General features: G+C 39.1%; 1 long non-coding RNA gene across 5 annotated transcripts in view; it reads right to left on the bottom strand.

Annotated features, from left to right (window-relative positions):
* Window positions 1–1,321: 1,321 nt before the first annotated feature.
* Window positions 1,322–9,564, bottom strand: part of LOC117672539 (uncharacterized) — a 363,153-nt gene continuing 354,910 nt past the window's right edge. For 4 of the 5 annotated variants that reach the window (XR_015733300.1, XR_015733321.1, XR_015733310.1 and 1 more), the window contains one exon: window positions 1,322–3,728. This is a non-coding gene — a long non-coding RNA (uncharacterized LOC117672539). The remainder of the gene's footprint in view (window positions 3,729–9,564) is intronic. The other variant, XR_015733314.1, reaches the window with a different exon arrangement.

Below are 9,564 nucleotides of genomic sequence, written 5' to 3'. Positions count from 1 at the left end.
TTAGCTAGAGGTTCTCCCGAACGCCTGCAAACCCCCAGCAGCCCACCCCTGGCACAAGGGCACAAACAGAATAGCAGAACAAGTAGCTGAAGAGCAAGCTTTTTTTTTTTTTTAAATTTAAGTTTCTGACAGGCTGGACAATTTCATTGTCCAAAATCCATCCAAGTCTCTTAGCCAAACAAGCAAGTTTCAAGCTATTTGATGGGGGGAAGAGTGTATTTTCAACTAAGCTAAATGGAAAAGGCTTAAAATTAAAGAAAGACATATCACAAAATGCATCAATATATGGTATTTATCATTACCATATGGAGCAATGATCACTTTAGATTTTTTTTTTTAAAAGATATACGTATAATCCATTATCCTCCAAATCTTTTGGGCTATGCTTCCAATATATGACCTTTGGACATGCTGATGGAGCTCTGGATGTTGTAATCAAAAACATCTGGAGGACAACACACTAGGAGTGTTAAGTCAGGGCATCTCACACTCAGATTCTTGGTGCAAGTGCAAGAAGATCACAATTTTCCTGTGTTACCTGCAGGCTTTTAACGACAGCTAGACAGCTATGATTAGAAACAAAATGAGGATTTTAACAGAGTTGGAAAGGACCTTGGAAGTCTTCTAGTCCTACCCCCTGCTCAAGCAGGAAACCCTGTACTATTTCAGACAAATGGTTGTCCAATCTCTTCTTAAAAACCTGTAGTGTTGGAGCAATCAGTTTTGATGAACATAGCTCAAGCAAGCCTTGTTGGAAGCAACTTTGAAAGAAGGTATAATTGCCATCAATTGCTGGCAAAATAGCTTTAACTGGCATGTAAAAATGCCTCAACAAATAAAATGAAAGAGCTGGGTGTGTGTATAATTAACAAATTTAACAATAAACACATGTTTGCCATCCAAATGGGTCCCTCCTCCCTGTGTCTTAAAATATAAAAGCAAAATCAGCAAAACAAGGAGATTATACTGATCTTGGCTTTTTCAGTCCTATATTAAAACCAGATTTGGAGAACAAATAGACATGGTTTTCACATTCCAGATTAGAATATTTTTCCCTCTTTGGCTTACATTTATCTTATCCTTTCAACCACTAAGATTTCTAGGGAAAGATTTATGAAATAATGCGCTTTAGGGCTATTGTTTTTTCTTTCATTTTAAACATCACTATGTTCTTGTAGCTCAGAGTTTCATCTTCCTTTTATCTTGTTTGTAGTGTTTGAGTTTTAGTAGCGGCATCGTTGTAGCCTCTCCCCAGCCAAGTTTACGACAGACAGGAAGTAGTAACTGAACTGTAATCATAATCACAGACTATGTGAAGAAATGCAATTGATTCATAATTAAGTTTATTGTCACATCCCAACCCCAGTCAATATTGAATGACTTTCAGCAGAAAACTACAGCTACATACAGATAGTCCTTGACTTACAGTGGTTCACTTAATGACTGTTTGAAGTTACAACGGCACTGAAGAAAGTGACTTATGACCATTTTTCATACTTATGACCTTTGCAGCATCCCGATGGTTATATGATTTACATTCAGATGGTTGACAACTGTCTCACATTTATGATGGTTGCAGTGTCCTGGAATCATGTGATCAGCTTTTGTAACTTTCTATCAATGGGGAAGCCAGTTTCATTTAACAACCGTGTGACTAAGAACTGCAGTGATTCCCTTAACAAATGTGGAGAGAAAAGTTGTAAAATGGAGCAAAATTCACTTAACCAATTTCTCATTTAACAACATGAATTTTGGGCTCAATTTTGGTTGTAAATTGAGGACCGCCTGTAGTTTTAAAGCAGTCTTCCCACCCTATGTAGCCTTGAGATGTGCATAGATATCAAATTCCAATCCAGAATGGTTTTTGAATCCTACAGTCTGAGGACATCCAAGAGAGGGTTTAAAAAGAAGTCAAGATGGCAGCCATGGCACTGAAAAAAATGACATGACTATTTTTCACACTTATTATCATTGCAGTATCCCCATGGTCACATGATCAAAATTCATATGCTTGATTCACATTTATGATGGTTGCATGTGATCACCTTTTGCAACCTTCTGACAAGCAAAGTCAATGGAGACTTTCACGGTTTCACTTAACAACCATGTTACTAATTTAACAACAGTGATTCAGTTAACAAATGTGACAAGAAAAGTCGTAAAATGGGGCAAATCTCACTTAACAAATTTCTCACACAGTAGCATAAATTTTGGGCTCAGTTGTGGTTGTAATTGTAGGCTGTGAGCAAAGAGTTAAATATTCTCAATTTATCCATGTTAGATCCATTACAGTATACATATGTCCCATCTCGTGCACGTATATTCTTCACAGCCATCTACAGGAGACAAAGGCAGGATCCAAGGCAAATGATAACATGAATCCAGATAAGGCCATTTAAGCTTTGCATCAGATGTCACAATGAAAGTACATAATTGCATTTTTGTGTGATGCCATCATGTTGTTTGTGTCATCATCCTGATGTCATTGTGAATTGCTGTAGACTCCTGTATTTTGTATATTTGTCATAATTTCCTCCGCACTTAAAGTCAGAGACTGAACATTCCCTAATCTTTATATTTAGACTTCAGAGAAACTTTTTCACAGTTGTGTCCAAAGGAACCAGTTTTGTGTGAGTCAAATATTCACTAAGCCAATCCAGTGCAGAAATTGCCTTCTGAGCCAGAGAAAATATCACACATTGCCTCCTGCAGGTGATAGTATGAATTGTTTTTGTCAGATGGAGAATTTTAATTGGTCATGAGTCGTCCTTATATGAAATATGAATGCAATATATTAAATATACAAATTTGAATCTTATGTACATATATTAGTATTCTCAAAGTTGCTGATCATGCACTGAACATGTGGCAAATGTGTGCATTGTGGTGTTGCAGCTATTAATCGCAATCCCATAGCCTATCTGAAGAAATTAAAATTAACATCATTTGTGCCACCCAGTGGCCACCACTGAGAAGTCCATAATCACTTCTGCCAGACTTGAAACTCAGAAGAAAATAATTGATTGATTCATTATATGCCATCAAGTCATTTTTCAATCCTTAGCAAACACACAGACAGATTTTCTTCATGATTTAAGACATTAGTCTCCCCGAAAATGATTCCCAAACAAAACTAGATCTTATGTATATGGAGATGATCAGTTTCTCAATAATCTTGTCCTAAACTATTTATGGCTTTAATGTCAAAACAAGGACAAATCCATAAATGCCATTCGGAAAAGAATTGTAGCTTCTTAAACCCCGCTGTTTCACTGACAGGTAGTTAGTCTTAAGTCACTGTAGCTCAGAATGTACGTGACTGAAAAGGTTTCCACATTTCAATAAACAATATATAAAATATCTCTTCGTACATATTTTATAAAGCGGGTCTTAAGTAAATAGATAGCTTACTGTACTTCTGAAGCATCATTTCAAGCTGAGTTTCACACAAACAGATATAAAACTGTTTGAAGCAATAAAGTACAGGCAGCATGTCGTTTTAGATGACATCGACTGCAAGGAATACAAAAGCAGGGACGGAAAGAAGGAGAAACATACCTGAATGAAAGAAATATAAATCACTACAATTATATTACTGACATTTTAGCCAGGAATTGGCTGGTTTGGAGTTTCCCTAGCTGAGTCACAATCACAAATACTCACATATCATCCAGAAACTGCTGTGCTAGAAGGCCATATCAATGATCTCGTTAACCCTTGCTTTAATCCTGTAAGAAAGGAAGGTGATAAATGCCAGTGAAAGCAGTTCAGTGGTGAGATTAAATAGCTCACCCCTTCAATTACTAAATGCAAAACAGGTTAATTCTCATCCCTGGCAGCACTCCATGAAAAATGTTCCTTCTGTATTCCAAGGGAACAAGATCTATAGCACTACTAGTATTATACAATCAAACTTACAATTCAAGAGATTAAATATCCACACTGACATCTAGAAAGTTAAAGGCAGTTCCTATTGGGAGAGCAGGAAAATCAAGAGGAAAAAATGACTCGGATTCCTTGACCCCCAGCTGGAGTAGCTGAAACATAAAAGTGTCCACAGGGTTGGATAAGAAAGTCAAGATGGTAGCCGTGATGATTGACGTGCCACTCCATTTTTAAATATATTGCAGTACACATAAAAACAGATGGAGCTTCCATCACACATTGTCAGGGTTGCCATCTTATATCAGTTTAGATGGGAGATACATGAATATGAGCCTCTAAATCAGGGATGTCCAATCTTGGCCACTTTAAAACCTATGGACTTCAACCCTCAGAATTCCCCATGCTAACTAGGGAATTCTGGGAGTTGAAGTCCATAAGTCTTAAAGTTGTCAAAGTTGGATGCTCCTCGTCTAAGTGGAAACAATAATCCCCAGGATTAGACTCTATTTCAGATTACTTTTTGGAGGAACTTAGAAATTGAAGCAAACGGTGGCAAAAGCTGTCTTTTCATTTCTCAGTTTTCTTTATAGAAATGTGATTGTTGTGACCCAGGCCCAAGTAAGTAGTAGGAAAAATCAGTCAGTGAAAAAACAAACAAACTTTATTCGAACAGCTGAGAATTACTTCATTCCCAGCTTCGTTCAACTAAATTAAAGCATATTCCTCCCAACACAAATTCCTCAGTCCTATCGCAAATCTTGGTCCAATTAGGCAAACTGCCAAAGGCCTTTCTTGGCAAATGTTCAGAAGTCTCAGATACAAAAATAAATACAAGATGTAAACTAAAAGGAAGACGAAGCTACCAACGTTATTTTCCAGCAAAGCCCAAATGCCGTTGCTGGTCTGTTTTAAGCCTTATGGGAGGGGCCAATCATTTCTTGGCCCTACTCCGGAGTTGTCCTCTTTGCTTGAGCTGCTCTTGCCTTCTGGCAGCTCTTCTCATGTGTGCATTAGGAACAGGCTCCTCCTGTTCCTCTGCCTCACTCCTATCAGTCTCTGGAGGCTCTGGAGTCTGCACCTCACTCCCCGATGGCACTGGCCCCATCTCTGCCTCTGATGCAGAGCCCTCATCCAGGCCTTCCCCAGCCTCCAGGACTGGCCCATGTACTTCTTCAGCCTCATCGCTGTCCGACTCCGCTGCCAGCTCTGCAGGCTGCTGGCGGACCACAACAGTGATGCTGCTTTGTAATTTAGAAAAATAAGGCAAAGGGAATAGGATGAACAAAATATATCTTTAGAGTTTTGGCGCAGGTAATCTGAAGGATCAAGAATAAGCACAGGAACATTAAGCTATTTTGGTTATGAAGGGGCAAACTAAATGAATCTAAGAATTCCTTCCTTCCTTCCTTCCTTCCTTCTGTTAAAGGATATTAAAGGTAAAGGTTCCCCTCACACTTATGTGCTAGTCGTTTCTGACTCTTAGGGGGCGATGCTCATCTCTGTTTCAAAGCCGAAGAGCCAGCGCTGTCCGAAGACATCTCCATGGTCATGTGGCCGGCATGACTAAATGCCAAAGGCGCATGGAACGCTGTTACCTTCCCACCAAAGGTGGTCCCTATTTTTCTACTTGCATTTTTTACGTGCTTTTGAACTGCTAGGTTGGCAGAAGCTGGGACAAGTAACGGGAGCTCACCCCCTTACGATATTAGGGTTCACATAAAAGGAAGAATGAATGCTTTCATGCTCTTCTACCAAAACACTTTCTCAAAAGAAAACATTACACTTCTTTAGCTCAGCCCCACTCTGTTTGCTGAAATTTTACATCTTTCCAAGATTAGACATGTTAAAGAAATGCTGAGACATTGAGAAGGCCAGCCTTGGGCAAAGAAAGCTTACGGCTTTCACCCCATTTACAGACTTTCTGTCTACCCACTTTTCTATTCACCAGTCTTGATTATAAGGCTTGGTAATGTCATTTCAAACTAAAGTCATCTTCATTAGGGGAAAAATGTGAAAAGGGGACGGCATGTAAAAGCAAAGAGATGGGAGCTCATTGTTTTAATGAATATGCAAACAACTTCATGAAGTTACTTCAGAATTAAAGCCCTTCTCTCTCCATCTCTCTTTCTCTCTCTCTCTCCCCCTCCCTCCCTCCCTCGCTCTCTCTTTTGGTGTTCCTGTTGTCTTTAGTGCTCAATTTCCTGAGCATCACAGACTAGCCTCCCTTCTACCCTTCCCTCTCTTCTGTTCTGCATTTGCTTTTCATAGGGAGAATCACTGGTTGAGTTATGGTGGTATTGTCTCTAATTATTTTGAGTTTTAAAGGGTGTACACTGCAGGTAGTCCTCAATTTACAACAGTTCGTTTAGTGACTGTTCAAAGTTACATGAAAAAAGTGACTTATGACTATTTTTCACAGTTACGATCTTTCCCACATCCCCATGATCATGGTTGGCCATTGATTCATGTTTATGACCATTGCTATGTTCCAAGGTCATGTGATCCCCTTTTGTGAACTTCTGACAAGGAAAGTCAATGGGGAAGCGAGATTCATTTAATAACCAGGTTACTAACTTAAATGCAGTGAATCACTTAGCAATTGAGGCAAGAAAAGTCATAAAATGGGGCAAAACTCACTTAACAACATAAATTTTGGGGTCAATTGTGGTCGTAATTCAAGGACTACCTGTATTTCCAATTAAATTTGTTTCTTTGAAACAAGTTTCTGCTTGAATTCATGAGTCTAGTTCAGTTGAGTGATATTACTGAAGCTTTGTTGAACTGAATCAACCATTTGTAACTCTACACAGACCTCCTGGCCCTATCAGTAAATTTTGAACTCCTGCCAAGCCATACTCTTTATCTGGACATAGAAATAGGGGGTGGGGAGGGGATCTAAGAATAGATAGTTTATGAAGATCATAAGTGCAGGAGTTGTGTAGTGTATGGATGGGATGGAAGCAAGGATGTTTTACAAGATTAGAACGACATGGGGAGATGTAGTGAATGGTACTTCTATATGCCAGTGTTAGTTAACTTTCTCTTCTTGTCTCATGCCTGTATTTGGAGGGGGGAGTGGAATTACCATTTCTTAGTCCTTTTCTACAATCTGCATAGCAATGCTTGGTCCAAATGAGAATGGCATGATGGATACGAACATACTGTAGGTCCACTTTTTATCTGAGTGTACAAAAACCAGAAACTGTATATGTGAGCTTCCAGACACTTTTTTTTATGCTCGATGGACAAAGAACTTGGGGGGGGGAGGGGCAGGGAATCTGGAACCTTGTTGTTATATATGTTGACAGTGGCAAGAATGCTTGATGCACAAAAATTGAAAGATACCCTAACCCCACAATAGATGAATGGCTGGAAAAACTGATGGAACTAGCAGAGATAGTTAAATTAACTGCTCTAATCAAAGAAAAGAATACATCCAACTTTGTTTCTACTTGGAAACCACTTCTGGATTTTACGCTTGAGATAGGAAAAAAAAAATGAAAGTGGATTTTTGGTTTTGCAGATTAGATAAGTTTGTTTTCATAGAAATGGCTAGTAGATATTAAGTATGTAAAAGTAAAAAATTGAGGCTGCAATGTTGTTTTATTCTACTGTGCTAAAAAGAGTTGAAAGCCAATGTTTATCTTTCTTTTTTTCCCCTTTATCCTACATTTCTCTCGCCCTCCCCTTTTTCCTTCCCTATTTTTCCACTATTTTAATTTTCATTTGTAATTTATATCAGAGGATGGTAGAGGACAGGAAGGCCTGGGGGAACGTTGTCCATGAGGTCGCGATGGGTCAGACACGACTTTGCAACTAACAACAAAGCTTAATAAAATTACCCAAAAAAAAGAAGAAGAATATATAAAACTGCATATGCAAGCTTGAGAAGTTAGGTAAAGAGGTTATACCCTAACTCTTAACTTTAGACTTGGCTATGCAATATGTCTTTGGCAGGGCAAAGAAACCTTGATTTTATAGAATATTGATACAATGAACTATTTTCTCTGCCACTTATGCTCATTTGCATAATGTCATCAATTATTTCATGGGCGTAATGATATCATTATGCAAATGATTCAAATCACCAAGATGATGTATTTTCCTATTTTATGGGTATTTGTGACTAACATATCCCCCATCCCCAATTAATCTATTAAAATAAGGTTTCATTACATTCGCAGAATCCAATCCAGAAATCCAGTCACTAACAATCATTTCAAACTGCTCTCCTAAGGTTATCTTTGCAGGATCATATTCCCTCTCCCTCTTTTATTTCCAGTGACATAATATGAGTATAAGATTTCTAGATGAACTTCCATGCAGACATCAGTTCAAATGCATTCATATTCCATAAACATTGACAAAGGGCCAACTGTAGAAGAAGTGCAGAATTCACAAAACTTTTTTTCCCCAGGCTATGGGGTTGACTGTGAGCATGGTGCCACTTAGGCCTTCATGAGAATGTTGCAAGACAGGAAACAGGTTTTCATTATTCTCGCTCAGTCAGTCCAGGCCCTGCAAAATTTGGAGAGGAAAAGATACTGGAAGATGAGTCCAGAAAGGTCTTGTGACCAAGAAGATGTAGAGCAGGAGTTCCTATTGGCAACTTTTAAGATACATGGACTTCAATTCCCAGAATTCCCCAACCACCCAGGTGCATCTTAATCTTGTCAAGATTGGAACCCCTGATGTAGCGGAATCCCCTAATTGGTATAATCCAGGTTTTTTTGCTTCTGTATTTCTGGATGCATGTGCACACGTGGTCTTTTTATTGTATACTCTTGAATTATACAAGAGTAGTGTAGGAAGTTAGCACCCACCCCTTTCCTGGAAGAGTGAAATATTTTGGGAAATATGAAAAAAGGCAGAGTATTGTGTTTCCCTGGATGAGAAATGGAGAAGCATATTTTACAGACAAAGCAGCTCCCACCTTCCTGCCCCCCACCCTTTGTCAATGGGCCAGAGACAGAAACCCAATCCTTTGTCAAAGGACATTTGCAACACAATAGCAACAGAAACCAACACAATGGGCCCCATCTAGCAACCAAAACTCACCACGTGACCTGGGAAGCACATGTGACCATCAACCAGCAAGGCTAGCTAAGACCCCCACCCCCTGGGAGTCTGACAACCAATCAGGATACTCTTTCGGGGGCCCAGGAAATGTAAAGCCAGAGAGAGCATAAAAACCCGAGGATTTACTGTATCTGCCCTTTTTTCTGTTCAGGAACTCAAGCCATGTGATCCTGTCCACCATTAAACCATCTTTCCAAGCAGTGTCCATGTTTCCAGTGTCTTTTTCCCCACTTGGAGCAGAACCTAGAAGGATGTTTCTTCCAACAGTAGCTAGGGGAAAAAATATCTTGTTTTGCTTTTTTCAGTCTCCTGTATGCTGGGCAATTCATGGGAGTGGGTGGCAGTGAGACAGAATGGAATATAGAAGGACTTTGGGGGGGGGGTGAGGCATTTCCTGTTTTCATCAGCTAGTCTAAAAATACATAGAAATGCTTACCAAAATATTCACTAATTAGGCATTGCTTATAAAAGCTATGGGTTCAGTGGCACCGAGGTTATATCCCAATTTTGAGTTTTCAGCTTTATTCCTTAATTTACATATGTATTTGGCTTTAAAGATATAAACAAACTGCTCAGGCTCTTTTACATAAAATTACTTTA

Source organism: Pantherophis guttatus, chromosome 3, assembly GCF_059756535.1.
Source record: "Pantherophis guttatus breed Tessera chromosome 3, ASM5975653v1, whole genome shotgun sequence".
Classification (NCBI taxonomy): Eukaryota; Metazoa; Chordata; class Lepidosauria; order Squamata; family Colubridae; genus Pantherophis; species Pantherophis guttatus.
Note: the sequence above shows the minus strand (reverse complement) of the source record. Positions and strands in the feature narration are given on the sequence as shown.